We start from the raw sequence: 7,002 nt of genomic DNA, 5'->3' as shown, positions 1-7,002 counted from the left end.
CATACTTAACCTGTCGTCATTTGTTAGAGTCGCAAATTCTAACAAAATAACTTTACCTAAATTGAGTTAGCTAGGCTCAATAAGGCACAATAATTTTATCCAAGACATAAAAAATAAACTTTCAAGTTGAAAAAATATCAATTTTCTCTATCTCTGCCCAACATGACTTTTGACTACAATTTACAAACAAAAACAATAACACGACAACTGACTCTCCACTTAGTTAAACTCCAACTTTAATTTTTGCCAAGTTTCCTTCTCGTCCAGTGGTTTTTTTCATCAATTATAGATGATGTGAACAAGCTAATATCTAGTCCCATCTCCATCTTGCCCGACCCAGCACCATGATCAAACACATTTCCATATCTCCTTTCATTTACAGTGATGAATGGTGATGTTTCAAGAGCTTCTGCCACTGCATGCTCAGTAAGCAACTCATTGTCATCCATGGCATGTAAATCCAAAATCGCAACACCAAAGTCACCTCTAATTTCAGGGGTCATGAACATGTCAATGGCAGCCCCAGGGGGAGTAAAAGGCTCCAGTCCCGACTTGCCATCGAGGTTCATGCTTCTTAACATCTTAAACAAATTTTGCTTCTTGTCCATCAATGGAGAGCCATATCCTGGCACAGGCGAATTGGAAAGAAAACGGTGATCTAAGCCTGGGGAAGCCAAGTGCCTCAAGCTAGCCGACTACAGCTAGCGAGACATGTTGGCATCGCTGGTGTCACCTGTGTGCTGGACCGCCATAGTTCCTGTCTGGTCATATAAGGCTGCACTACTTTGTTGCAAATAACTACCTCTCATCTGACGAGGGCCTGTGAGATAATGGAGCGGGCAGGCAGGCGTGGATATTTAAAATAACCTCCTCATCCAGAGAGATAGCCAATCTTGGGCAACTTCATAAAGTCTGCCTTGATCTGCACTGATTTATTTGAAATATTCTTTGCCAAAATCTTGGTGGCCTACACTGAGATTGAATTTAACCGATCCGCACTCGGCCCTGTTGTCTGTTTTTGTGTGTTGATAGATGTAGGAACACCACTACGCCCACGAACAAGACTACGACCATGCTTCCACGCTTATTCAACCTCCCGCGTGAAAGCACCACCGACATCCACATGATCTCGGCATCAAACAAATACAAGTGACCGCATCACCACGATCTGATCCACTGCTTAATCCGTGCAGATCCAGTCTCATCCACGATTTTGTTTCATAGATCCGAGCAGCACAGCAAAATCAGCTCTCCACCGCCGAACTCAGACACCTCACCTGGTTCTTCCCTGAACTTGTCCAGGAGCGACAGAGTGTCCTCGTCCGTTGATTTCATCACCATAGCTAACTCCCGTCTAAATTCCCTGGATCATGAAATGCTATGCTCATAAGAATTCTCAGTCCAGTGAACAGACACATCTTTCTCCATGAAAATATAGGCGCAGGAGCATCATCTTCTCCTCCAAAATCACATATGTTAACCCCGACTTTCTGCCTCTCCTCGTAAGCTTGGTCTTCTCCTTATTGTCATGTCTCTCATCAATGGCGCCAGATCTTAGATTAACGATTGCCAGATATGAGATTAATGTTGCCCGCAGATTGCAAATGTTTCAGGTAGAGCACCTCTCTTCTTAAGAATATGAGGGACAAACCCAAAAAAAAGTACATGCCGCAAACATAAAATCAATTCTCTCAAAACTAATACTCTCTTATTTATTTCCCTCAACCCAGGAGGGGCCAAGCCCTCACGGGCTCTGATACCATGATAAAATTTGATAATGTTCAGTGTTTCATTAATGAAATGTAATTACATATATACATGCACACACAATCTGTTGGTTGAGAGAATATCTCAACCACACACCAACGTAGGAAATAGATCCTAACTACTAGGAACAAACTTCTTTACTTAGTAAGAATCACAACTGAGACAAATAGGAGTTACATTTTCCAACACTGGAGAGAACTCTATTTAAAATTTAAAAAACATATTTAAAATTAATGTATGTATATATATAATGTGTTAATTTATATTTATGAGTAGATATAAGATTTATATGTATTGAAAGTTTAGAAACAAATCTCCAAATTATGTATCCATGGTGGGTAGGTAATGGAGATTCATTACCATGGAACAAGTCTCGGAGATCAAGAAATAAGTATGGCTCATGCAAGGGTTGAACAACAAGGACCCCTGACTACTCCGAGAAGTAATTTCAGAAAATCAACATTTCTTTATATGACTAGTAACTTATTACTAGGTATCAAAATAAGTTTTTTTTGTTATTTTTTCTCATGATTAAAGTTTAGACATAAAGCATTGATGTGGTCAAATATAAAGTGTAAAGGATAGGATCAAGTACCAAGATAAAGAAATATAGACCGAGTTAAAAGAATAACAATCATTTATGCAAGTGTTGAAATCCGATGTTGAATGCAATATATGTCGGAACAAAGGTCATATAAAACAAGATTAGGTGAATAATAATTCGTTTTTAATTATGAAAAACTATATAAATATATTTTTTAGGAGGATATCTTTGTTTATGTTTTGTTTTAACTTTACATATTTTGCTTTTTATAAAATAGATAAAGAAATTATTTCTTTTCGCAATGTTAATTTTATAATTCATGACGCCTTTTCAACCCATAAAAGGAAGTTTAAATTATGACTCCATGCGAAGAATAGAATGATAGGGTTCTCCACATCCCAACCCTAAGGGATGGGCATTAGAGTTTGGTGGGGCACTGTTGGTCGCTTTAGATATTACTTTGTACTTTTATTTAGTGACAGCCACCATATTTTAAGTTTATTAATTTCTTTTACATTTTTCTCTTGAAACATTAATATGATAAACTAATTTTAGACCTTACGAATTGAGCTGGCCATTATGGGCAACCGATTTTTTATTAAAATATTGTATTTTTATAACTTAAAATTTATTATTATGATTTTTAAATATAATTTTTATTCAAAACAGAATATATAATTTATTTTAGAAAATTTATCTAAAAAATTTTAACTTGAAGTATTTTAGAGTTTATATTGAAGTATTTTATTTATGATTTATTTCTAGACATTAAAATATTAATATCCCTCCATTATATTTAGAGGTAGAGAATATAATAATTATGATTCTTTTTATGTATAATTATTTTTATTATAATTATTTTTTGAAGTATTATATATTATTTCTATTATTCAAAATTTCTTCTCTTTATATATATATATAAATTTGTGTTAAAATATTTTCACCTAATATAATGACACACACACATATGTTTGAGATTGAAATATTTTATTTGTGATTCACATTCTACACATTAAAATGTTAATACATGCACAATCACATATGGAAGTAGAAAACATATGCATATATTCATAGGACAATTTCTCTTTATATATAACTATTCTTATTATAGATATATTTTTTTACTAATGATATTTAAAATGTTATATGTCAACTCTATATTAAAAAATGAATGAATTACAAATATCCCTATAAAACTTATTAGTGATTAAAAATCCTCTCTATATATAATAAATGTTCAACTTTTTCAACTAATCATATATATATGCACTTTCTTTCTTTTGTTTGATATAATATATACATAGTTGACATTGAAATATTTTATTTATGATTAACAATAAAATATTTTTTTGTTATTAATATATTTTTATTTTTATTATTGCATGGCAATTATTTTAATTTAAAATTTTACTATTTTGATTTTTACGTGTAACCAACCTTTCATTCGAAATAGAAGTAATGCTCTTTTGAATTTGTATATATAATTAGCTTTGGAAAATTTTAACTCTTTTCATATATACATAATTGACATTGTGATGCAGGCCCAATTTAGACCCAATTTAGACCTACTTAAAGCCTCAAATCCTTAACCCATAGTGCCCAAAATTAGTTTGAAAATACACTTTCTTCCACCCAGTAGGAGGGGCTAAAAGGGTATAACCCTTATTCAAAACTCAGGCGCACATTTATCAACATATGCCTTTCCTCTATAATGTCTTGACCCCTTTTATCTGCACACAACTCCTTATAATGTCTCACCCTTTCATGTACCTCAACACATGCTCACATTGTTCAACTCCTTTATACTTGTAGTGGCTCCCCGTTTCATGATTGTGCCCATGAAGGCCCAAATCTCCCAATGCTTGACCTTCTCTTTAATTTCTATTTCATAAACCACCAAATCTAATCCTCCAGGATGACTCACTAACTCTCCACTTAGTCCCTTTTCATTGGTTTATCAACTTCCACATGAGTCTGGACCTTTTGTCACTAGACACCCACTTATTTCATAATCTATGTCAAGTTAAACTCCTAGGTAACAAAACTTTATATATCAATTATCACCTCCAACGTTCCGTCTTTTGCCTCTCACGATCATGGGTACCCACATGCCAATGCCCACTTATTAATTTTAATATCCGTTCTTATATTTCCTATAGTAACCCCGGATTAAAATTTCATGTAATAAAGGATAATAAAGGAAAATTTATACAAGGTCACGGGACACATATTCCAAGTTGAATGTTGGGTAAAACACTATAGTGGGTGTTACTTTCGGTTTATTAATAGCTAAGGAAATTGGCAAAGGTGTTGACAAAGGAAAATATGTAATAATTGGCATATATTGATGAGAAATAAAGGGAAATAGGAGAAAAGGAATGTGGAGGGGCACATATTAGAAGTAAAATTAAGGAAAATGAAGAAAATAGAGACATCAATAATAAAAAGGCATCAGAGATACAATTGAGAGTTTTTTGGGCTTAGATTTTATCAGTCCTAGCTTTTTGTCAATTTTTGCTTTGTAATTAGTTTTAGAGAGGTAGAGAGCACCAAAAAGAGCAAGAAAAAAACGAAAAGGACAAGCAAGGAAAGAAAAGGGAAGCAAGGAGAACAATGGGTTAACAGCTTCAATAAGAAGATTTTGTAAATGATAGGTTGCATGTGTGATTTCTTAGTTGAGAAGTGAATACATGGTACATGAATTTGTTTATTTGGTCAATTTTCTTTCATTGGCATGAGTTTTATCGGGTTTAAAAATTGTTTTACCCTTTCCTTGCCATTTCTTGGATAGCCATGGTGTGATGGGATTCAATTATGGTTGAGCTTTGGATTGTCGGAAGGTTTTGGATTAGGGTGAGGTGGTCTCAAGAAAATTCCCAAGGGTTTGGGGTGGAGATGGCTTTCTTTGGGAAGCACTCAATAGGTGGATGGATAGAGAGAAATTCCTTAAGGGATAGTGAAGGAATTTTGATGCATCCAAGATTCTTTGGCTTTTGTGATCTCTTGATCGGTTTTGGCGAGATCATGGTATTTTGAGGGTGGATGTGGTTTAACCTCTGGATTTTCTTGGTTTTTTATGTCTTGATTTATCCCATGAGATCCCACATTCACATTTGGAATATGGCACAAGGGTGATTGATTGAAAGAAGGATTTGGTTTAGCTCAATCTATGGTAAGGTGGTACGTGGAAGTCCCTATCTTGGTTGGATTTTGCATATGTTAATAATATTTATATTCCTGTTTTGATTTATGAGCATATTTACCAATTATTATGTCGCTTTCATGGTTGTTCTTTCATGGTTAATATGTTGTTTATATGCTAGTTATAAGCATGGTTCTGTAATATGTTCTAGCTATGGATCTTGTTCATGCTTTGATAAGTTAATGAATGCATGGGTTAACAAGTGTTGTTGTAGCTACTTGAGAGGGAGTTAGAACTTCTTGGTGATTTTAACCTGAAGTAAAAGGATTTACACTCGAATATTCATTCATTACCTATAGCTTATATTTTTACCATGTGTTTGACGAAATTCCTACTATGATCTAGTTAGTCTTAGTAATTTTTTGGCTTTAGGTTTAAATGATCAACATTATCGTTATGAGAAATAGGATTCTAGAAAGTTATAGGAAGTTCTGGGTAGTGGTTTGGAAGCTAGCCTAGAAAAGTGGCTCATATCTTGGGACCATAGGGAAAAAAAATGGATATCTCGAATCATAACTACATGGAACAAAGATTGTGAGTGGAGTTGAAAGCTCACAACAACATGCAGGTAGTGTCAATGGTGTGTTTATAGGTTGAGGTCACTGAAATAAGGTTCTAGCTTAGGGATTGATGACTTGGGGTCTTTCTTCAACCATTGGGTGATTTGTAGTCCCTGTAGGATGTCAATTTGTAAGCCTAACTCCCTTAACTAGAACTAGGATGTTCGGTCATGTCATAGTGGCACTTCGCTTCACATTTACCCAGAGGGCCGGTAAAAGTGGGTAAATAGGTGTGGCATGTTACGGATTGGTATTAGAGCTTCTAGGTTCAACACTTGGACTGGATGGGTTAGAGGTGTTTTTTATGCATATGTTGCAATGGTTATGTTTGTCACGTGTGCCTTCAGTGTCACAATTTGAGTTATCATGCATGATGATTGAGATGATATCAATAGGTTGATATGTTGGTGTCATATATATATATATATATATATATATATATATATATATATATACATGTATGTATGTATGTATGTATTTATATATGTATATGTATATATTGGTAATCTAGATTGATTTATACGGATGAGATAGCCTCCTGTGAACTTCGCTAAGGTATGATTCGATTATGTTTATATTTGGTTTATCTGACATGGTATGTCTGCAGGAAGAAGAAGATTAGAGATGAAAACCAAAATGGTGGATTAGAATTCACGTGGATCTACTTAAAGATAAACTAAGAAACATGGGGAAGAGTATTTTCCTAACATAACAAATAACTTGAGAAATCTAAAGGCAGAAATTGGAAGTTGCAAGGCAGATAATGAAAAGATAATTCAGTCATAGGAAAGGCTTGTCAGGGCTCAAGAAAAGCAAGTTGAGGTTAATGTGGTTATCCTTCATAGCTTATCATATTTGTAGAGATAGGGGCAACCACATATTATTTATGGATATGAAGGAAGGACTACTGGGGCATATGGTAGCATATC

Source organism: Pinus tabuliformis, chromosome 5_1 (genome assembly GCF_031772625.1).
Source record: "Pinus tabuliformis cultivar Carrire ecotype Pingquan chromosome 5_1, CPIR1, whole genome shotgun sequence".
NCBI lineage: Eukaryota > Viridiplantae > Streptophyta > Pinopsida > Pinales > Pinaceae > Pinus > Pinus tabuliformis.
Note: the sequence above shows the minus strand (reverse complement) of the source record.